This window comes from Hemiscyllium ocellatum, unplaced genomic scaffold (genome assembly GCF_020745735.1).
Source record: "Hemiscyllium ocellatum isolate sHemOce1 unplaced genomic scaffold, sHemOce1.pat.X.cur. scaffold_2859_pat_ctg1, whole genome shotgun sequence".
Lineage (NCBI taxonomy): Eukaryota > Metazoa > Chordata > Chondrichthyes > Orectolobiformes > Hemiscylliidae > Hemiscyllium > Hemiscyllium ocellatum.
Window position 1 is genome coordinate 35,350 of NW_026868230.1, and position 22,271 is coordinate 57,620.

Sequence of the window (22,271 nt, forward strand, 5' to 3'; positions counted from 1 at the left end):
CAGAGGAGGAAGAGCAAAGAGAAAAGAGAAAAAAAAAACAAAGGGGATAAAGAGAAAGAGCAGCAAAGAAAATGTGGCTGGCCAGCACGCCTTGAAGTAGGGAGAAAAGGAAGGGGCCGGTGCCTACGGCCATACTAGTCTGAAAACGCCTGATCTCGGAAGCTAAGCAGACTCAGGCCTGGTTAGTACTTGGATGGGAGACCGCCTGGGAATACCAGGTGCAGTAGGCTTTTTCCGCCAGCAGGGGCTGCTCAAGTCACCCCTCTGCACTTGTGTTGTGCCACGCAATGGAGCGGCAGGTTATTTTTGCTGCTGCTGCTGCTGCTGCTGTGCCGGCCATCAGTCGCCTGCAGGCACCAGACAGGGAGGGGAGGAGAGCGGAGCGCTGCCGAAATCAGCGAGAAAGACGGAAAGAAAGGGATTGGGGCTGCACGCTGTCTGCGGGTGGCAGTCAGGAAAGGAGGACAATAGGTGCAGGAGTTGGCCATTCTGCCTTTCGAGCCTGCACCACCATTCAATATGATCATGGCTGATCATCCTTAATCAGTATCCTGTTCCTGCCTTATCTCCGTAACCCTTGATTCCACTATCCTTGAGAGCTCTATGCAACTCTTTCTTAAATGAATCCAGAGACTGGGCCTCCACTGCCCTCTGGGGCAGAGCATTCCACACAGCCACCACTCTCTGGGTGAAGAAGTTTCTCCTCATCTCTGTCCTAAATGGTCTACCCCGTATTTTTAAGCAGTGTCCTCTGTTTCGGCACTCACCCAGCAGCGGAAACATGTTTCCTGCCGCCAGAGTGTCCAATCCTTTGATGATCTGAAATGTCTCAATCAGATCCCCTCTCAGTCTTCTAAACTCGAGGGTACACACAAGCCCAGTCGCTCCAGTCTTTCAGTGTAAGGTAATCCCGCCAGTCCAGGAATTGACCTGGTGAACCTACGCTGCATTCCCTCAATAGCCAGAATCAAATCTGGAGAGCAGAACTGCACACAGTACTCCAGGTGTGGTCTCACCAGGGCCCTGTACAGCTGCAAAAGAACCTCTTTGCTTCTATACTCCATCCCTCTTGTTATGAAGGCCAGCATGCTATTAGCCTTCTTCACTACCTGCTGTACCTGCATGCTTACCTTCATTGAGTGGTGTACAGGAACCCCCAGATCTCTCTGTCCTGCCCCTTGACCTAAATTGATTCCATTTAGGTAGTAATCTGCCTTCCACCAAAGTGGGTAACCATTGATTTATCCACATTAAATTGCATCTGGCCACTCACCTAACTTGTCCAGGTCACCCTGTAATCTGCTAACATCCTGATGACATTTCACCCTGCCAGCCAGCTTAGTATCATCAGCAAATTTGCTAATGTTATGGCTAATAGCATCTTGTAGATGGTTAAGATATATGGTAAAAAGCTGCGGTGCCAGTAGTGATCCCTGCGGTACCCCCCTGGCCACTGCCTGCCATTGGGAAAGGGAGGCGTGGAGGAGTGCGGAAGGATGAGAGAATGCAGGCTGCAGCCTTATGAAGCAGGGGGAGGGCTTGCAGTTGGCCTGCGTGGGGATGTGGGAGACTACAGGAGCCTGGTGGGCAAGGGCTGGCTGAAAGGCAGCTGGAGGGACGGAGGGAGGGAAGCACGCACAGAGGAGGAAGAGCAAAGAGAAAAGAGAAAAAAAAAACAAAGGGGATAAAGAGAAAGAGCAGCAAAGAAAATGTGGCTGGCCAGCACGCCTTGAAGTAGGGAGAAAAGGAAGGGGCCGGTGCCTACGGCCATACTAGTCTGAAAACGCCCGATCTCGTCTGATCTCGGAAGCTAAGCAGACTCAGGCCTGGTTAGTACTTGGATGGGAGACCGCCTGGGAATACCAGGTGCAGTAGGCTTTTTCCGCCAGCAGGGGCTGCTCAAGTCACCCCTCTGCACTTGTGTTGTGCCACGCAATGGAGCGGCAGGTTATTTTTGCTGCTGCTGCTGCTGCTGCTGCTGCTGTGCCGGCCATCAGTCGCCTGCAGGCACCAGACAGGGAGGGGAGGAGAGCGGAGCGCTGCCGAAATCAGCGAGAAAGACGGAAAGAAAGGGATTGGGGCTGCACGCTGTCTGCGGGTGGCAGTCAGGAAAGGAGGACAATAGGTGCAGGAGTTGGCCATTCTGCCTTTCGAGCCTGCACCACCATTCAATATGATCATGGCTGATCATCCTTAATCAGTATCCTGTTCCTGCCTTATCTCCGTAACCCTTGATTCCACTATCCTTGAGAGCTCTATGCAACTCTTTCTTAAATGAATCCAGAGACTGGGCCTCCACTGCCCTCTGGGGCAGAGCATTCCACACAGCCACCACTCTCTGGGTGAAGAAGTTTCTCCTCATCTCTGTCCTAAATGGTCTACCCCGTATTTTTAAGCAGTGTCCTCTGTTTCGGCACTCACCCAGCAGCGGAAACATGTTTCCTGCCGCCAGAGTGTCCAATCCTTTGATGATCTGAAATGTCTCAATCAGATCCCCTCTCAGTCTTCTAAACTCGAGGGTACACACAAGCCCAGTCGCTCCAGTCTTTCAGTGTAAGGTAATCCCGCCAGTCCAGGAATTGACCTGGTGAACCTACGCTGCATTCCCTCAATAGCCAGAATCAAATCTGGAGAGCAGAACTGCACACAGTACTCCAGGTGTGGTCTCACCAGGGCCCTGTACAGCTGCAAAAGAACCTCTTTGCTTCTATACTCCATCCCTCTTGTTATGAAGGCCAGCATGCTATTAGCCTTCTTCACTACCTGCTGTACCTGCATGCTTACCTTCATTGAGTGGTGTACAGGAACCCCCAGATCTCTCTGTCCTGCCCCTTGACCTAAATTGATTCCATTTAGGTAGTAATCTGCCTTCACCAAAGTGGGTAACCATTGATTTATCCACATTAAATTGCATCTGGCCACTCACCTAACTTGTCCAGGTCACCCTGTAATCTGCTAACATCCTGATGACATTTCACCCTGCCAGCCAGCTTAGTATCATCAGCAAATTTGCTAATGTTATGGCTAATAGCATCTTGTAGATGGTTAAGATATATGGTAAAAAGCTGCGGTGCCAGTAGTGATCCCTGCGGTACCCCCCTGGCCACTGCCTGCCATTGGGAAAGGGAGGCGTGGAGGAGTGCGGAAGGATGAGAGAATGCAGGCTGCAGCCTGATGAAGCAGGGGGAGGGCTTGCAGTTGGCCTGCGTGGGGATGTGGGAGACTACAGGAGCCTGGTGGGCAAGGGCTGGCTGAAAGGCAGCTGGAGGGACGGAGGGAGGGAAGCACGCACAGAGGAGGAAGAGCAAAGAGAAAAGAGAAAAAAAAAACAAAGGGGATAAAGAGAAAGAGCAGCAAAGAAAATGTGGCTGGCCAGCACGCCTTGAAGTAGGGAGAAAAGGAAGGGCCGGTGCCTACGGCCATACTAGTCTGAAAACGCCTGATCTCGGAAGCTAAGCAGACTCAGGCCTGGTTAGTACTTGGATGGGAGACCGCCTGGGAATACCAGGTGCAGTAGGCTTTTTCCGCCAGCAGGGGCTGCTCAAGTCACCCCTCTGCACTTGTGTTGTGCCACGCAATGGAGCGGCAGGTTATTTTTGCTGCTGCTGCTGCTGCTGCTGTGCCGGCCATCAGTCGCCTGCAGGCACCAGACAGGGAGGGGAGGAGAGCGGAGCGCTGCCGAAATCAGCGAGAAAGACGGAAAGAAAGGGATTGGGGCTGCACGCTGTCTGCGGGTGGCAGTCAGGAAAGGAGGACAATAGGTGCAGGAGTTGGCCATTCTGCCTTTCGAGCCTGCACCACCATTCAATATGATCATGGCTGATCATCCTTAATCAGTATCCTGTTCCTGCCTTATCTCCGTAACCCTTGATTCCACTATCCTTGAGAGCTCTATGCAACTCTTTCTTAAATGAATCCAGAGACTGGGCCTCCACTGCCCTCTGGGGCAGAGCATTCCACACAGCCACCACTCTCTGGGTGAAGAAGTTTCTCCTCATCTCTGTCCTAAATGGTCTACCCCGTATTTTTAAGCAGTGTCCTCTGTTTCGGCACTCACCCAGCAGCGGAAACATGTTTCCTGCCGCCAGAGTGTCCAATCCTTTGATGATCTGAAATGTCTCAATCAGATCCCCTCTCAGTCTTCTAAACTCGAGGGTACACACAAGCCCAGTCGCTCCAGTCTTTCAGTGTAAGGTAATCCCGCCAGTCCAGGAATTGACCTGGTGAACCTACGCTGCATTCCCTCAATAGCCAGAATCAAATCTGGAGAGCAGAACTGCACACAGTACTCCAGGTGTGGTCTCACCAGGGCCCTGTACAGCTGCAAAAGAACCTCTTTGCTTCTATACTCCATCCCTCTTGTTATGAAGGCCAGCATGCTATTAGCCTTCTTCACTACCTGCTGTACCTGCATGCTTACCTTCATTGAGTGGTGTACAGGAACCCCCAGATCTCTCTGTCCTGCCCCTTGACCTAAATTGATTCCATTTAGGTAGTAATCTGCCTTCCACCAAAGTGGGTAACCATTGATTTATCCACATTAAATTGCATCTGGCCACTCACCTAACTTGTCCAGGTCACCCTGTAATCTGCTAACATCCTGATGACATTTCACCCTGCCAGCCAGCTTAGTATCATCAGCAAATTTGCTAATGTTATGGCTAATAGCATCTTGTAGATGGTTAAGATATATGGTAAAAAGCTGCGGTGCCAGTAGTGATCCCTGCGGTACCCCCCTGGCCACTGCCTGCCATTGGGAAAGGGAGGCGTGGAGGAGTGCGGAAGGATGAGAGAATGCAGGCTGCAGCCTGATGAAGCAGGGGGAGGGCTTGCAGTTGGCCTGCGTGGGGATGTGGGAGACTACAGGAGCCTGGTGGGCAAGGGCTGGCTGAAAGGCAGCTGGAGGGACGGAGGGAGGGAAGCACGCACAGAGGAGGAAGAGCAAAGAGAAAAGAGAAAAAAAAAACAAAGGGGATAAAGAGAAAGAGCAGCAAAGAAAATGTGGCTGGCCAGCACGCCTTGAAGTAGGGAGAAAAGGAAGGGGCCGGTGCCTACGGCCATACTAGTCTGAAAACGCCCGATCTCGTCTGATCTCGGAAGCTAAGCAGACTCAGGCCTGGTTAGTACTTGGATGGGAGACCGCCTGGGAATACCAGGTGCAGTAGGCTTTTTCCGCCAGCAGGGGCTGCTCAAGTCACCCCTCTGCACTTGTGTTGTGCCACGCAATGGAGCGGCAGGTTATTTGCTGCTGCTGCTGCTGCTGCTGTGCCGGCCATCAGTCGCCTGCAGGCACCAGACAGGGAGGGGAGGAGAGCGGAGCGCTGCCGAAATCAGCGAGAAAGACGGAAAGAAAGGGATTGGGGCTGCACGCTGTCTGCGGGTGGCAGTCAGGAAAGGAGGACAATAGGTGCAGGAGTTGGCCATTCTGCCTTTCGAGCCTGCACCACCATTCAATATGATCATGGCTGATCATCCTTAATCAGTATCCTGTTCCTGCCTTATCTCCGTAACCCTTGATTCCACTATCCTTGAGAGCTCTATGCAACTCTTTCTTAAATGAATCCAGAGACTGGGCCTCCACTGCCCTCTGGGGCAGAGCATTCCACACAGCCACCACTCTCTGGGTGAAGAAGTTTCTCCTCATCTCTGTCCTAAATGGTCTACCCCGTATTTTTAAGCAGTGTCCTCTGTTTCGGCACTCACCCAGCAGCGGAAACATGTTTCCTGCCGCCAGAGTGTCCAATCCTTTGATGATCTGAAATGTCTCAATCAGATCCCCTCTCAGTCTTCTAAACTCGAGGGTACACACAAGCCCAGTCGCTCCAGTCTTTCAGTGTAAGGTAATCCCGCCAGTCCAGGAATTGACCTGGTGAACCTACGCTGCATTCCCTCAATAGCCAGAATCAAATCTGGAGAGCAGAACTGCACACAGTACTCCAGGTGTGGTCTCACCAGGGCCCTGTACAGCTGCAAAAGAACCTCTTTGCTTCTATACTCCATCCCTCTTGTTATGAAGGCCAGCATGCTATTAGCCTTCTTCACTACCTGCTGTACCTGCATGCTTACCTTCATTGAGTGGTGTACAGGAACCCCCAGATCTCTCTGTCCTGCCCCTTGACCTAAATTGATTCCATTTAGGTAGTAATCTGCCTTGCACCAAAGTGGGTAACCATTGATTTATCCACATTAAATTGCATCTGGCCACTCACCTAACTTGTCCAGGTCACCCTGTAATCTGCTAACATCCTGATGACATTTCACCCTGCCAGCCAGCTTAGTATCATCAGCAAATTTGCTAATGTTATGGCTAATAGCATCTTGTAGATGGTTAAGATATATGGTAAAAAGCTGCGGTGCCAGTAGTGATCCCTGCGGTACCCCCCTGGCCACTGCCTGCCATTGGGAAAGGGAGGCGTGGAGGAGTGCGGAAGGATGAGAGAATGCAGGCTGCAGCCTGATGAAGCAGGGGGAGGGCTTGCAGTTGGCCTGCGTGGGGATGTGGGAGACTACAGGAGCCTGGTGGGCAAGGGCTGGCTGAAAGGCAGCTGGAGGGACGGAGGGAGGGAAGCACGCACAGAGGAGGAAGAGCAAAGAGAAAAGAGAAAAAAAAACAAAGGGGATAAAGAGAAAGAGCAGCAAAGAAAATGTGGCTGGCCAGCACGCCTTGAAGTAGGGAGAAAAGGAAGGGGCCGGTGCCTACGGCCATACTAGTCTGAAAAATCTCGTCTGATCTCGGAAGCTAAGCAGACTCAGGCCTGGTTAGTACTTGGATGGGAGACCGCCTGGGAATACCAGGTGCAGTAGGCTTTTTCCGCCAGCAGGGGCTGCTCAAGTCACCCCTCTGCACTTGTGTTGTGCCACGCAATGGAGCGGCAGGTTATTTTTGCTGCTGCTGCTGCTGCTGCTGTGCCGGCCATCAGTCGCCTGCAGGCACCAGACAGGGAGGGGAGGAGAGCGGAGCGCTGCCGAAATCAGCGAGAAAGACGGAAAGAAAGGGATTGGGGCTGCACGCTGTCTGCGGGTGGCAGTCAGGAAAGGAGGACAATAGGTGCAGGAGTTGGCCATTCTGCCTTTCGAGCCTGCACCACCATTCAATATGATCATGGCTGATCATCCTTAATCAGTATCCTGTTCCTGCCTTATCTCCGTAACCCTTGATTCCACTATCCTTGAGAGCTCTATGCAACTCTTTCTTAAATGAATCCAGAGACTGGGCCTCCACTGCCCTCTGGGGCAGAGCATTCCACACAGCCACCACTCTCTGGGTGAAGAAGTTTCTCCTCATCTCTGTCCTAAATGGTCTACCCCGTATTTTTAAGCAGTGTCCTCTGTTTCGGCACTCACCCAGCAGCGGAAACATGTTTCCTGCCGCCAGAGTGTCCAATCCTTTGATGATCTGAAATGTCTCAATCAGATCCCCTCTCAGTCTTCTAAACTCGAGGGTACACACAAGCCCAGTCGCTCCAGTCTTTCAGTGTAAGGTAATCCCGCCAGTCCAGGAATTGACCTGGTGAACCTACGCTGCATTCCCTCAATAGCCAGAATCAAATCTGGAGAGCAGAACTGCACACAGTACTCCAGGTGTGGTCTCACCAGGGCCCTGTACAGCTGCAAAAGAACCTCTTTGCTTCTATACTCCATCCCTCTTGTTATGAAGGCCAGCATGCTATTAGCCTTCTTCACTACCTGCTGTACCTGCATGCTTACCTTCATTGAGTGGTGTACAGGAACCCCCAGATCTCTCTGTCCTGCCCCTTGACCTAAATTGATTCCATTTAGGTAGTAATCTGCCTTCCACCAAAGTGGGTAACCATTGATTTATCCACATTAAATTGCATCTGGCCACTCACCTAACTTGTCCAGGTCACCCTGTAATCTGCTAACATCCTGATGACATTTCACCCTGCCAGCCAGCTTAGTATCATCAGCAAATTTGCTAATGTTATGGCTAATAGCATCTTGTAGATGGTTAAGATATATGGTAAAAAGCTGCGGTGCCAGTAGTGATCCCTGCGGTACCCCCCTGGCCACTGCCTGCCATTGGGAAAGGGAGGCGTGGAGGAGTGCGGAAGGATGAGAGAATGCAGGCTGCAGCCTGATGAAGCAGGGGAGGGCTTGCAGTTGGCCTGCGTGGGGATGTGGGAGACTACAGGAGCCTGGTGGGCAAGGGCTGGCTGAAAGGCAGCTGGAGGGACGGAGGGAGGGAAGCACGCACAGAGGAGGAAGAGCAAAGAGAAAAGAGAAAAAAAAAACAAAGGGGATAAAGAGAAAGAGCAGCAAAGAAAATGTGGCTGGCCAGCACGCCTTGAAGTAGGGAGAAAAGGAAGGGGCCGGTGCCTACGGCCATACTAGTCTGAAAACGCCCGATCTCGTCTGATCTCGGAAGCTAAGCAGACTCAGGCCTGGTTAGTACTTGGATGGGAGACCGCCTGGGAATACCAGGTGCAGTAGGCTTTTTCCGCCAGCAGGGGCTGCTCAAGTCACCCCTCTGCACTTGTGTTGTGCCACGCAATGGAGCGGCAGGTTATTTTTGCTGCTGCTGCTGCTGCTGCTGCTGTGCCGGCCATCAGTCGCCTGCAGGCACCAGACAGGGAGGGGAGGAGAGCGGAGCGCTGCCGAAATCAGCGAGAAAGACGGAAAGAAAGGGATTGGGGCTGCACGCTGTCTGCGGGTGGCAGTCAGGAAAGGAGGACAATAGGTGCAGGAGTTGGCCATTCTGCCTTTCGAGCCTGCACCACCATTCAATATGATCATGGCTGATCATCCTTAATCAGTATCCTGTTCCTGCCTTATCTCCGTAACCCTTGATTCCACTATCCTTGAGAGCTCTATGCAACTCTTTCTTAAATGAATCCAGAGACTGGGCCTCCACTGCCCTCTGGGGCAGAGCATTCCACACAGCCACCACTCTCTGGGTGAAGAAGTTTCTCCTCATCTCTGTCCTAAATGGTCTACCCCGTATTTTTAAGCAGTGTCCTCTGTTTCGGCACTCACCCAGCAGCGGAAACATGTTTCCTGCCGCCAGAGTGTCCAATCCTTTGATGATCTGAAATGTCTCAATCAGATCCCCTCTCAGTCTTCTAAACTCGAGGGTACACACAAGCCCAGTCGCTCCAGTCTTTCAGTGTAAGGTAATCCCGCCAGTCCAGGAATTGACCTGGTGAACCTACGCTGCATTCCCTCAATAGCCAGAATCAAATCTGGAGAGCAGAACTGCACACAGTACTCCAGGTGTGGTCTCACCAGGGCCCTGTACAGCTGCAAAAGAACCTCTTTGCTTCTATACTCCATCCCTCTTGTTATGAAGGCCAGCATGCTATTAGCCTTCTTCACTACCTGCTGTACCTGCATGCTTACCTTCATTGAGTGGTGTACAGGAACCCCCAGATCTCTCTGTCCTGCCCCTTGACCTAAATTGATTCCATTTAGGTAGTAATCTGCCTTCCACCAAAGTGGGTAACCATTGATTTATCCACATTAAATTGCATCTGGCCACTCACCTAACTTGTCCAGGTCACCCTGTAATCTGCTAACATCCTGATGACATTTCACCCTGCCAGCCAGCTTAGTATCATCAGCAAATTTGCTAATGTTATGGCTAATAGCATCTTGTAGATGGTTAAGATATATGGTAAAAAGCTGCGGTGCCAGTAGTGATCCCTGCGGTACCCCCCTGGCCACTGCCTGCCATTGGGAAAGGGAGGCGTGGAGGAGTGCGGAAGGATGAGAGAATGCAGGCTGCAGCCTGATGAAGCAGGGGGAGGGCTTGCAGTTGGCCTGCGTGGGGATGTGGGAGACTACAGGAGCCTGGTGGGCAAGGGCTGGCTGAAAGGCAGCTGGAGGGACGGAGGGAGGGAAGCACGCACAGAGGAGGAAGAGCAAAGAGAAAAGAGAAAAAAAAAACAAAGGGGATAAAGAGAAAGAGCAGCAAAGAAAATGTGGCTGGCCAGCACGCCTTGAAGTAGGGAGAAAAGGAAGGGGCCGGTGCCTACGGCCATACTAGTCTGAAAACGCCCGATCTCGTCTGATCTCGGAAGCTAAGCAGACTCAGGCCTGGTTAGTACTTGGATGGGAGACCGCCTGGGAATACCAGGTGCAGTAGGCTTTTTCCGCCAGCAGGGGCTGCTCAAGTCACCCCTCTGCACTTGTGTTGTGCCACGCAATGGAGCGGCAGGTTATTTTTGCTGCTGCTGCTGCTGCTGCTGTGCCGGCCATCAGTCGCCTGCAGGCACCAGACAGGGAGGGGAGGAGAGCGGAGCGCTGCCGAAATCAGCGAGAAAGACGGAAAGAAAGGGATTGGGGCTGCACGCTGTCTGCGGGTGGCAGTCAGGAAAGGAGGACAATAGGTGCAGGAGTTGGCCATTCTGCCTTTCGAGCCTGCACCACCATTCAATATGATCATGGCTGATCATCCTTAATCAGTATCCTGTTCCTGCCTTATCTCCGTAACCCTTGATTCCACTATCCTTGAGAGCTCTATGCAACTCTTTCTTAAATGAATCCAGAGACTGGGCCTCCACTGCCCTCTGGGGCAGAGCATTCCACACAGCCACCACTCTCTGGGTGAAGAAGTTTCTCCTCATCTCTGTCCTAAATGGTCTACCCCGTATTTTTAAGCAGTGTCCTCTGTTTCGGCACTCACCCAGCAGCGGAAACATGTTTCCTGCCGCCAGAGTGTCCAATCCTTTGATGATCTGAAATGTCTCAATCAGATCCCCTCTCAGTCTTCTAAACTCGAGGGTACACACAAGCCCAGTCGCTCCAGTCTTTCAGTGTAAGGTAATCCCGCCAGTCCAGGAATTGACCTGGTGAACCTACGCTGCATTCCCTCAATAGCCAGAATCAAATCTGGAGAGCAGAACTGCACACAGTACTCCAGGTGTGGTCTCACCAGGGCCCTGTACAGCTGCAAAAGAACCTCTTTGCTTCTATACTCCATCCCTCTTGTTATGAAGGCCAGCATGCTATTAGCCTTCTTCACTACCTGCTGTACCTGCATGCTTACCTTCATTGAGTGGTGTACAGGAACCCCCAGATCTCTCTGTCCTGCCCCTTGACCTAAATTGATTCCATTTAGGTAGTAATCTGCCTTCCACCAAAGTGGGTAACCATTGATTTATCCACATTAAATTGCATCTGGCCACTCACCTAACTTGTCCAGGTCACCCTGTAATCTGCTAACATCCTGATGACATTTCACCCTGCCAGCCAGCTTAGTATCATCAGCAAATTTGCTAATGTTATGGCTAATAGCATCTTGTAGATGGTTAAGATATATGGTAAAAAGCTGCGGTGCCAGTAGTGATCCCTGCGGTACCCCCCTGGCCACTGCCTGCCATTGGGAAAGGGAGGCGTGGAGGAGTGCGGAAGGATGAGAGAATGCAGGCTGCAGCCTGATGAAGCAGGGGGAGGGCTTGCAGTTGGCCTGCGTGGGGATGTGGGAGACTACAGGAGCCTGGTGGGCAAGGGCTGGCTGAAAGGCAGCTGGAGGGACGGAGGGAGGGAAGCACGCACAGAGGAGGAAGAGCAAAGAGAAAAGAGAAAAAAAAAACAAAGGGGATAAAGAGAAAGAGCAGCAAAGAAAATGTGGCTGGCCAGCACGCCTTGAAGTAGGGAGAAAAGGAAGGGGCCGGTGCCTACGGCCATACTAGTCTGAAAACGCCCGATCTCGTCTGATCTCGGAAGCTAAGCAGACTCAGGCCTGGTTAGTACTTGGATGGGAGACCGCCTGGGAATACCAGGTGCAGTAGGCTTTTTCCGCCAGCAGGGGCTGCTCAAGTCACCCCTCTGCACTTGTGTTGTGCCACGCAATGGAGCGGCAGGTTATTTTTGCTGCTGCTGCTGCTGCTGCTGCTGCTGTGCCGCCATCAGTCGCCTGCAGGCACCAGACAGGGAGGGGAGGAGAGCGGAGCGCTGCCGAAATCAGCGAGAAAGACGGAAAGAAAGGGATTGGGGCTGCACGCTGTCTGCGGGTGGCAGTCAGGAAAGGAGGACAATAGGTGCAGGAGTTGGCCATTCTGCCTTTCGAGCCTGCACCACCATTCAATATGATCATGGCTGATCATCCTTAATCAGTATCCTGTTCCTGCCTTATCTCCGTAACCCTTGATTCCACTATCCTTGAGAGCTCTATGCAACTCTTTCTTAAATGAATCCAGAGACTGGGCCTCCACTGCCCTCTGGGGCAGAGCATTCCACACAGCCACCACTCTCTGGGTGAAGAAGTTTCTCCTCATCTCTGTCCTAAATGGTCTACCCCGTATTTTTAAGCAGTGTCCTCTGTTTCGGCACTCACCCAGCAGCGGAAACATGTTTCCTGCCGCCAGAGTGTCCAATCCTTTGATGATCTGAAATGTCTCAATCAGATCCCCTCTCAGTCTTCTAAACTCGAGGGTACACACAAGCCCAGTCGCTCCAGTCTTTCAGTGTAAGGTAATCCCGCCAGTCCAGGAATTGACCTGGTGAACCTACGCTGCATTCCCTCAATAGCCAGAATCAAATCTGGAGAGCAGAACTGCACACAGTACTCCAGGTGTGGTCTCACCAGGGCCCTGTACAGCTGCAAAAGAACCTCTTTGCTTCTATACTCCATCCCTCTTGTTATGAAGGCCAGCATGCTATTAGCCTTCTTCACTACCTGCTGTACCTGCATGCTTACCTTCATTGAGTGGTGTACAGGAACCCCCAGATCTCTCTGTCCTGCCCCTTGACCTAAATTGATTCCATTTAGGTAGTAATCTGCCTTCCACCAAAGTGGGTAACCATTGATTTATCCACATTAAATTGCATCTGGCCACTCACCTAACTTGTCCAGGTCACCCTGTAATCTGCTAACATCCTGATGACATTTCACCCTGCCAGCCAGCTTAGTATCATCAGCAAATTTGCTAATGTTATGGCTAATAGCATCTTGTAGATGGTTAAGATATATGGTAAAAAGCTGCGGTGCCAGTAGTGATCCCTGCGGTACCCCCCTGGCCACTGCCTGCCATTGGGAAAGGGAGGCGTGGAGGAGTGCGGAAGGATGAGAGAATGCAGGCTGCAGCCTGATGAAGCAGGGGGAGGGCTTGCAGTTGGCCTGCGTGGGGATGTGGGAGACTACAGGAGCCTGGTGGGCAAGGGCTGGCTGAAAGGCAGCTGGAGGGACGGAGGGAGGGAAGCACGCACAGAGGAGGAAGAGCAAAGAGAAAAGAGAAAAAAAAACAAAGGGGATAAAGAGAAAGAGCAGCAAAGAAAATGTGGCTGGCCAGCACGCCTTGAAGTAGGGAGAAAAGGAAGGGCCGGTGCCTACGGCCATACTAGTCTGAAAACGCCCGATCTCGTCTGATCTCGGAAGCTAAGCAGACTCAGGCCTGGTTAGTACTTGGATGGGAGACCGCCTGGGAATACCAGGTGCAGTAGGCTTTTTCCGCCAGCAGGGCTGCTCAAGTCACCCCTCTGCACTTGTGTTGTGCCACGCAATGGAGCGGCAGGTTATTTTTGCTGCTGCTGCTGCTGCTGCTGTGCCGGCCATCAGTCGCCTGCAGGCACCAGACAGGGAGGGGAGGAGAGCGGAGCGCTGCCGAAATCAGCGAGAAAGACGGAAAGAAAGGGATTGGGGCTGCACGCTGTCTGCGGGTGGCAGTCAGGAAAGGAGGACAATAGGTGCAGGAGTTGGCCATTCTGCCTTTCGAGCCTGCACCACCATTCAATATGATCATGGCTGATCATCCTTAATCAGTATCCTGTTCCTGCCTTATCTCCGTAACCCTTGATTCCACTATCCTTGAGAGCTCTATGCAACTCTTTCTTAAATGAATCCAGAGACTGGGCCTCCACTGCCCTCTGGGGCAGAGCATTCCACACAGCCACCACTCTCTGGGTGAAGAAGTTTCTCCTCATCTCTGTCCTAAATGGTCTACCCCGTATTTTTAAGCAGTGTCCTCTGTTTCGGCACTCACCCAGCAGCGGAAACATGTTTCCTGCCGCCAGAGTGTCCAATCCTTTGATGATCTGAAATGTCTCAATCAGATCCCCTCTCAGTCTTCTAAACTCGAGGGTACACACAAGCCCAGTCGCTCCAGTCTTTCAGTGTAAGGTAATCCCGCCAGTCCAGGAATTGACCTGGTGAACCTACGCTGCATTCCCTCAATAGCCAGAATCAAATCTGGAGAGCAGAACTGCACACAGTACTCCAGGTGTGGTCTCACCAGGGCCCTGTACAGCTGCAAAAGAACCTCTTTGCTTCTATACTCCATCCCTCTTGTTATGAAGGCCAGCATGCTATTAGCCTTCTTCACTACCTGCTGTACCTGCATGCTTACCTTCATTGAGTGGTGTACAGGAACCCCCAGATCTCTCTGTCCTGCCCCTTGACCTAAATTGATTCCATTTAGGTAGTAATCTGCCTTCCACCAAAGTGGGTAACCATTGATTTATCCACATTAAATTGCATCTGGCCACTCACCTAACTTGTCCAGGTCACCCTGTAATCTGCTAACATCCTGATGACATTTCACCCTGCCAGCCAGCTTAGTATCATCAGCAAATTTGCTAATGTTATGGCTAATAGCATCTTGTAGATGGTTAAGATATATGGTAAAAAGCTGCGGTGCCAGTAGTGATCCCTGCGGTACCCCCCTGGCCACTGCCTGCCATTGGGAAAGGGAGGCGTGGAGGAGTGCGGAAGGATGAGAGAATGCAGGCTGCAGCCTGATGAAGCAGGGGGAGGGCTTGCAGTTGGCCTGCGTGGGGATGTGGGAGACTACAGGAGCCTGGTGGGCAAGGGCTGGCTGAAAGGCAGCTGGAGGGACGGAGGGAGGGAAGCACGCACAGAGGAGGAAGAGCAAAGAGAAAAGAGAAAAAAAAAACAAAGGGGATAAAGAGAAAGAGCAGCAAAGAAAATGTGGCTGGCCAGCACGCCTTGAAGTAGGGAGAAAAGGAAGGGGCCGGTGCCTACGGCCATACTAGTCTGAAAACGCCCGATCTCGTCTGATCTCGGAAGCTAAGCAGACTCAGGCCTGGTTAGTACTTGGATGGGAGACCGCCTGGGAATACCAGGTGCAGTAGGCTTTTTCCGCCAGCAGGGGCTGCTCAAGTCACCCCTCTGCACTTGTGTTGTGCCACGCAATGGAGCGGCAGGTTATTGCTTGCTGCTGCTGCTGCTGCTGTGCCGGCCATCAGTCGCCTGCAGGCACCAGACAGGGAGGGGAGGAGAGCGGAGCGCTGCCGAAATCAGCGAGAAAGACGGAAAGAAAGGGATTGGGGCTGCACGCTGTCTGCGGGTGGCAGTCAGGAAAGGAGGACAATAGGTGCAGGAGTTGGCCATTCTGCCTTTCGAGCCTGCACCACCATTCAATATGATCATGGCTGATCATCCTTAATCAGTATCCTGTTCCTGCCTTATCTCCGTAACCCTTGATTCCACTATCCTTGAGAGCTCTATGCAACTCTTTCTTAAATGAATCCAGAGACTGGGCCTCCACTGCCCTCTGGGGCAGAGCATTCCACACAGCCACCACTCTCTGGGTGAAGAAGTTTCTCCTCATCTCTGTCCTAAATGGTCTACCCCGTATTTTTAAGCAGTGTCCTCTGTTTCGGCACTCACCCAGCAGCGGAAACATGTTTCCTGCCGCCAGAGTGTCCAATCCTTTGATGATCTGAAATGTCTCAATCAGATCCCCTCTCAGTCTTCTAAACTCGAGGGTACACACAAGCCCAGTCGCTCCAGTCTTTCAGTGTAAGGTAATCCCGCCAGTCCAGGAATTGACCTGGTGAACCTACGCTGCATTCCCTCAATAGCCAGAATCAAATCTGGAGAGCAGAACTGCACACAGTACTCCAGGTGTGGTCTCACCAGGGCCCTGTACAGCTGCAAAAGAACCTCTTTGCTTCTATACTCCATCCCTCTTGTTATGAAGGCCAGCATGCTATTAGCCTTCTTCACTACCTGCTGTACCTGCATGCTTACCTTCATTGAGTGGTGTACAGGAACCCCAGATCTCTCTGTCCTGCCCCTTGACCTAAATTGATTCCATTTAGGTAGTAATCTGCCTTCCACCAAAGTGGGTAACCATTGATTTATCCACATTAAATTGCATCTGGCCACTCACCTAACTTGTCCAGGTCACCCTGTAATCTGCTAACATCCTGATGACATTTCACCCTGCCAGCCAGCTTAGTATCATCAGCAAATTTGCTAATGTTATGGCTAATAGCATCTTGTAGATGGTTAAGATATATGGTAAAAAGCTGCGGTGCCAGTAGTGATCCCTGCGGTACCCCCCTGGCCACTGCCTGCCATTGGGAAAGGGAGGCGTGGAGGAGTGCGGAAGGATGAGAGAATGCAGGCTGCAGCCTGATGAAGCAGGGGGAGGGCTTGCAGTTGGCCTGCGTGGGGATGTGGGAGACTACAGGAGCCTGGTGGGCAAGGGCTGGCTGAAAGGCAGCTGGAGGGACGGAGGGAGGGAAGCACGCACAGAGGAGGAAGAGCAAAGAGAAAAGAGAAAAAAAAAACAAAGGGGATAAAGAGAAAGAGCAGCAAAGAAAATGTGGCTGGCCAGCACGCCTTGAAGTAGGGAGAAAAGGAAGGGGCCGGTGCCTACGGCCATACTAGTCTGAAAACGCCCGATCTCGTCTGATCTCGGAAGCTAAGCAGACTCAGGCCTGGTTAGTACTTGGATGGGAGACCGCCTGGGAATACCAGGTGCAGTAGGCTTTTTCCGCCAGCAGGGGCTGCTCAAGTCACCCCTCTGCACTTGTGTTGTGCCACGCAATGGAGCGGCAGGTTATTTTTGCTGCTGCTGCTGCTGCTGCTGCTGCTGCTGCGGCCATCAGTCGCCTGCAGGCACCAGACAGGGAGGGGAGGAGAGCGGAGCGCTGCCGAAATCAGCGAGAAAGACGGAAAGAAAGGGATTGGGGCTGCACGCTGTCTGCGGGTGGCAGTCAGGAAAGGAGGACAATAGGTGCAGGAGTTGGCCATTCTGCCTTTCGAGCCTGCACCACCATTCAATATGATCATGGCTGATCATCCTTAATCAGTATCCTGTTCCTGCCTTATCTCCGTAACCCTTGATTCCACTATCCTTGAGAGCTCTATGCAACTCTTTCTTAAATGAATCCAGAGACTGGGCCTCCACTGCCCTCTGGGGCAGAGCATTCCACACAGCCACCACTCTCTGGGTGAAGAAGTTTCTCCTCATCTCTGTCCTAAATGGTCTACCCCGTATTTTTAAGCAGTGTCCTCTGTTTCGGCACTCACCCAGCAGCGGAAACATGTTTCCTGCCGCCAGAGTGTCCAATCCTTTGATGATCTGAAATGTCTCAATCAGATCCCCTCTCAGTCTTCTAAACTCGAGGGTACACACAAGCCCAGTCGCTCCAGTCTTTCAGTGTAAGGTAATCCCGCCAGTCCAGGAATTGACCTGGTGAACCTACGCTGCATTCCCTCAATAGCCAGAATCAAATCTGGAGAGCAGAACTGCACACAGTACTCCAGGTGTGGTCTCACCAGGGCCCTGTACAGCTGCAAAAGAACCTCTTTGCTTCTATACTCCATCCCTCTTGTTATGAAGGCCAGCATGCTATTAGCCTTCTTCACTACCTGCTGTACCTGCATGCTTACCTTCATTGAGTGGTGTACAGGAACCCCCAGATCTCTCTGTCCTGCCCCTTGACCTAAATTGATTCCATTTAGGTAGTAATCTGCCTTCCACCAAAGTGGGTAACCATTGATTTATCCACATTAAATTGCATCTGGCCACTCACCTAACTTGTCCAGGTCACCCTGTAATCTGCTAACATCCTGATGACATTTCACCCTGCCAGCCAGCTTAGTATCATCAGCAAATTTGCTAATGTTATGGCTAATAGCATCTTGTAGATGGTTAAGATATATGGTAAAAAGCTGCGGTGCCAGTAGTGATCCCTGCGGTACCCCCCTGGCCACTGCCTGCCATTGGAAAGGGAGGCGTGGAGGAGTGCGGAAGGATGAGAGAATGCAGGCTGCAGCCTGATGAAGCAGGGGGAGGGCTTGCAGTTGGCCTGCGTGGGGATGTGGGAGACTACAGGAGCCTGGTGGGCAAGGGCTGGCTGAAAGGCAGCTGGAGGGACGGAGGAGGGAAGCACGCACAGAGGAGGAAGAGCAAAGAGAAAAGAGAAAAAAAAACAAAGGGGATAAAGAGAAAGAGCAGCAAAGAAAATGTGGCTGGCCAGCACGCCTTGAAGTAGGGAGAAAAGGAAGGGGCCGGTGCCTACGGCCATACTAGTCTGAAAACGCCCAATCTCGTCTGATCTCGGAAGCTAAGCAGACTCAGGCCTGGTTAGTACTTGGATGGGAGACCGCCTGGGAATACCAGGTGCAGTAGGCTTTTTCCGCCAGCAGGGGCTGCTCAAGTCACCCCTCTGCACTTGTGTTGTGCCACGCAATGGAGCGGCAGGTTATTTTTGCTGCTGCTGCTGCTGCTGCTGCTGTGCCGGCCATCAGTCGCCTGCAGGCACCAGACAGGGAGGGGAGGAGAGCGGAGCGCTGCCGAAATCAGCGAGAAAGACGGAAAGAAAGGGATTGGGGCTGCACGCTGTCTGCGGGTGGCAGTCAGGAAAGGAGGACAATAGGTGCAGGAGTTGGCCATTCTGCCTTTCGAGCCTGCACCACCATTCAATATGATCATGGCTGATCATCCTTAATCAGTATCCTGTTCCTGCCTTATCTCCGTAACCCTTGATTCCACTATCCTTGAGAGCTCTATGCAACTCTTTCTTAAATGAATCCAGAGACTGGGCCTCCACTGCCCTCTGGGGCAGAGCATTCCACACAGCCACCACTCTCTGGGTGAAGAAGTTTCTCCTCATCTCTGTCCTAAATGGTCTACCCCGTATTTTTAAGCAGTGTCCTCTGTTTCGGCACTCACCCAGCAGCGGAAACATGTTTCCTGCCGCCAGAGTGTCCAATCCTTTGATGATCTGAAATGTCTCAATCAGATCCCCTCTCAGTCTTCTAAACTCGAGGGTACACACAAGCCCAGTCGCTCCAGTCTTTCAGTGTAAGGTAATCCCGCCAGTCCAGGAATTGACCTGGTGAACCTACGCTGCATTCCCTCAATAGCCAGAATCAAATCTGGAGAGCAGAACTGCACACAGTACTCCAGGTGTGGTCTCACCAGGGCCCTGTACAGCTGCAAAAGAACCTCTTTGCTTCTATACTCCATCCCTCTTGTTATGAAGGCCAGCATGCTATTAGCCTTCTTCACTACCTGCTGTACCTGCATGCTTACCTTCATTGAGTGGTGTACAGGAACCCCCAGATCTCTCTGTCCTGCCCCTTGACCTAAATTGATTCCATTTAGGTAGTAATCTGCCTTCCACCAAAGTGGGTAACCATTGATTTATCCACATTAAATTGCATCTGGCCACTCACCTAACTTGTCCAGGTCACCCTGTAATCTGCTAACATCCTGATGACATTTCACCCTGCCAGCCAGCTTAGTATCATCAGCAAATTTGCTAATGTTATGGCTAATAGCATCTTGTAGATGGTTAAGATATATGGTAAAAAGCTGCGGTGCCAGTAGTGATCCCTGCGGTACCCCCCTGGCCACTGCCTGCCATTGGGAAAGGGAGGCGTGGAGGAGTGCGGAAGGATGAGAGAATGCAGGCTGCAGCCTGATGAAGCAGGGGGAGGGCTTGCAGTTGGCCTGCGTGGGGATGTGGGAGACTACAGGAGCCTGGTGGGCAAGGGCTGGCTGAAAGGCAGCTGGAGGGACGGAGGGAGGGAAGCACGCACAGAGGAGGAAGAGCAAAGAGAAAAGAGAAAAAAAAAACAAAGGGGATAAAGAGAAAGAGCAGCAAAGAAAATGTGGCTGGCCAGCACGCCTTGAAGTAGGGAGAAAAGGAAGGGGCCGTGCCTACGGCCATACTAGTCTGAAAACGATCTCGTCTGATCTCGGAAGCTAAGCAGACTCAGGCCTGGTTAGTACTTGGATGGGAGACCGCCTGGGAATACCAGGTGCAGTAGGCTTTTTCCGCCAGCAGGGGCTGCTCAAGTCACCCCTCTGCACTTGTGTTGTGCCACGCAATGGAGCGGCAGGTTATTTTTGCTGCTGCTGCTGCTGCTGCTGTGCCGGCCATCAGTCGCCTGCAGGCACCAGACAGGGAGGGGAGGAGAGCGGAGCGCTGCCGAAATCAGCGAGAAAGACGGAAAGAAAGGGATTGGGGCTGCACGCTGTCTGCGGGTGGCAGTCAGGAAAGGAGGACAATAGGTGCAGGAGTTGGCCATTCTGCCTTTCGAGCCTGCACCACCATTCAATATGATCATGGCTGATCATCCTTAATCAGTATCCTGTTCCTGCCTTATCTCCGTAACCCTTGATTCCACTATCCTTGAGAGCTCTATGCAACTCTTTCTTAAATGAATCCAGAGACTGGGCCTCCACTGCCCTCTGGGGCAGAGCATTCCACACAGCCACCACTCTCTGGGTGAAGAAGTTTCTCCTCATCTCTGTCCTAAATGGTCTACCCCGTATTTTTAAGCAGTGTCCTCTGTTTCGGCACTCACCCAGCAGCGGAAACATGTTTCCTGCCGCCAGAGTGTCCAATCCTTTGATGATCTGAAATGTCTCAATCAGATCCCCTCTCAGTCTTCTAAACTCGAGGGTACACACAAGCCCAGTCGCTCCAGTCTTTCAGTGTAAGGTAATCCCGCCAGTCCAGGATTGACCTGGTGAACCTACGCTGCATTCCCTCAATAGCCAGAATCAAATCTGGAGAGCAGAACTGCACACAGTACTCCAGGTGTGGTCTCACCAGGGCCCTGTACAGCTGCAAAAGAACCTCTTTGCTTCTATACTCCATCCCTCTTGTTATGAAGGCCAGCATGCTATTAGCCTTCTTCACTACCTGCTGTACCTGCATGCTTACCTTCATTGAGTGGTGTACAGGAACCCCCAGATCTCTCTGTCCTGCCCCTTGACCTAAATTGATTCCATTTAGGTAAATCTGCCTTCCACCAAAGTGGGTAACCATTGATTTATCCACATTAAATTGCATCTGGCCACTCACCTAACTTGTCCAGGTCACCCTGTAATCTGCTAACATCCTGATGACATTTCACCCTGCCAGCCAGCTTAGTATCATCAGCAAATTTGCTAATGTTATGGCTAATAGCATCTTGTAGATGGTTAAGATATATGGTAAAAAGCTGCGGTGCCAGTAGTGATCCCTGCGGTACCCCCCCTGGCCACTGCCTGCCATTGGGAAAGGGAGGCGTGGAGGAGTGCGGAAGGATGAGAGAATGCAGGCTGCAGCCTGATGAAGCAGGGGGAGGGCTTGCAGTTGGCCTGCGTGGGGATGTGGGAGACTACAGGAGCCTGGTGGGCAAGGGCTGGCTGAAAGGCAGCTGGAGGGACGGAGGAGGGAAGCACGCACAGAGGAGGAAGAGCAAAGAGAAAAGAGAAAAAAAAAAACAAAGGGGATAAAGAGAAAGAGCAGCAAAGAAAATGTGGCTGGCCAGCACGCCTTGAAGTAGGGAGAAAAGGAAGGGGCCGGTGCCTACGGCCATACTAGTCTGAAAACGCCCGATCTCGTCTGATCTCGAAAGCTAAGCAGACTCAGGCCTGGTTAGTACTTGGATGGGAGACCGCCTGGGAATACCAGGTGCAGTAGGCTTTTTCCGCCAGCAGGGGCTGCTCAAGTCACCCCTCTGCACTTGTGTTGTGCCACGCAATGGAGCGGCAGGTTATTTTTGCTGCTGCTGCTGCTGCTGCTGCTGCGTGCCGGCCATCAGTCGCCTGCAGGCACCAGACAGGGAGGGGAGGAGAGCGGAGCGCTGCCGAAATCAGCGAGAAAGAAGGAAAGAAAGGGATTGGGGCTGCACGCTGTCTGCGGGTGGCAGTCAGGAAAGGAGGACAATAGGTGCAGGAGTTGGCCATTCTGCCTTTCGAGCCTGCACCACCATTCAATATGATCATGGCTGATCATCCTTAATCAGTATCCTGTTCCTGCCTTATCTCCGTAACCCTTGATTCCACTATCCTTGAGAGCTCTATGCAACTCTTTCTTAAATGAATCCAGAGACTGGGCCTCCACTGCCCTCTGGGGCAGAGCATTCCACACAGCCACCACTCTCTGGGTGAAGAAGTTTCTCCTCATCTCTGTCCTAAATGGTCTACCCCGTATTTTTAAGCAGTGTCCTCTGTTTCGGCACTCACCAGCAGCGGAAACATGTTTCCTGCCGCCAGAGTGTCCAATCCTTTGATGATCTGAAATGTCTCAATCAGATCCCCTCTCAGTCTTCTAAA

The 22,271-nt window shown here is 52.0% G+C and overlaps 10 non-coding genes and 4 pseudogenes across 10 annotated transcripts; all 14 read left to right on the forward strand.

The window, feature by feature from the left end:
• Positions 1-121: 121 nt before the first annotated feature.
• Positions 122-230, forward strand: LOC132812652 (5S ribosomal RNA; annotated as a pseudogene).
• A 1,529-nt stretch (positions 231-1,759) lies between these two features.
• On the forward strand, positions 1,760-1,878 carry LOC132812631 (5S ribosomal RNA). The gene has a single exon (XR_009643732.1). It is a non-coding gene; the product is annotated as a 5S ribosomal RNA (ribosomal RNA).
• Positions 1,879-3,411: 1,533 nt separating this feature from the next.
• LOC132812653 (5S ribosomal RNA) lies at positions 3,412-3,520 on the forward strand (annotated as a pseudogene).
• A 1,529-nt stretch (positions 3,521-5,049) lies between these two features.
• LOC132812632 (5S ribosomal RNA) lies at positions 5,050-5,168 on the forward strand. The gene has a single exon (XR_009643733.1). It is a non-coding gene; the product is annotated as a 5S ribosomal RNA (ribosomal RNA).
• A 1,526-nt stretch (positions 5,169-6,694) lies between these two features.
• Positions 6,695-6,807, forward strand: LOC132812655 (5S ribosomal RNA; annotated as a pseudogene).
• A 1,528-nt stretch (positions 6,808-8,335) lies between these two features.
• LOC132812633 (5S ribosomal RNA) lies at positions 8,336-8,454 on the forward strand. Its single transcript, XR_009643734.1, has one exon. It is a non-coding gene; the product is annotated as a 5S ribosomal RNA (ribosomal RNA).
• Positions 8,455-9,986: 1,532 nt separating this feature from the next.
• On the forward strand, positions 9,987-10,105 carry LOC132812635 (5S ribosomal RNA). Its single transcript, XR_009643736.1, has one exon. It is a non-coding gene; the product is annotated as a 5S ribosomal RNA (ribosomal RNA).
• A 1,529-nt stretch (positions 10,106-11,634) lies between these two features.
• Positions 11,635-11,753, forward strand: LOC132812636 (5S ribosomal RNA). The gene has a single exon (XR_009643737.1). It is a non-coding gene; the product is annotated as a 5S ribosomal RNA (ribosomal RNA).
• A 1,532-nt stretch (positions 11,754-13,285) lies between these two features.
• Positions 13,286-13,404, forward strand: LOC132812637 (5S ribosomal RNA). The gene has a single exon (XR_009643738.1). It is a non-coding gene; the product is annotated as a 5S ribosomal RNA (ribosomal RNA).
• A 1,528-nt stretch (positions 13,405-14,932) lies between these two features.
• Positions 14,933-15,051, forward strand: LOC132812638 (5S ribosomal RNA). The gene has a single exon (XR_009643739.1). It is a non-coding gene; the product is annotated as a 5S ribosomal RNA (ribosomal RNA).
• Positions 15,052-16,577: 1,526 nt separating this feature from the next.
• Positions 16,578-16,696, forward strand: LOC132812639 (5S ribosomal RNA). The gene has a single exon (XR_009643740.1). It is a non-coding gene; the product is annotated as a 5S ribosomal RNA (ribosomal RNA).
• A 1,532-nt stretch (positions 16,697-18,228) lies between these two features.
• On the forward strand, positions 18,229-18,347 carry LOC132812644 (5S ribosomal RNA). Its single transcript, XR_009643745.1, has one exon. It is a non-coding gene; the product is annotated as a 5S ribosomal RNA (ribosomal RNA).
• A 1,531-nt stretch (positions 18,348-19,878) lies between these two features.
• LOC132812650 (5S ribosomal RNA) lies at positions 19,879-19,993 on the forward strand (annotated as a pseudogene).
• A 1,527-nt stretch (positions 19,994-21,520) lies between these two features.
• LOC132812641 (5S ribosomal RNA) lies at positions 21,521-21,639 on the forward strand. The gene has a single exon (XR_009643742.1). It is a non-coding gene; the product is annotated as a 5S ribosomal RNA (ribosomal RNA).
• The last annotated feature ends 632 nt before the right edge of the window (positions 21,640-22,271 follow it).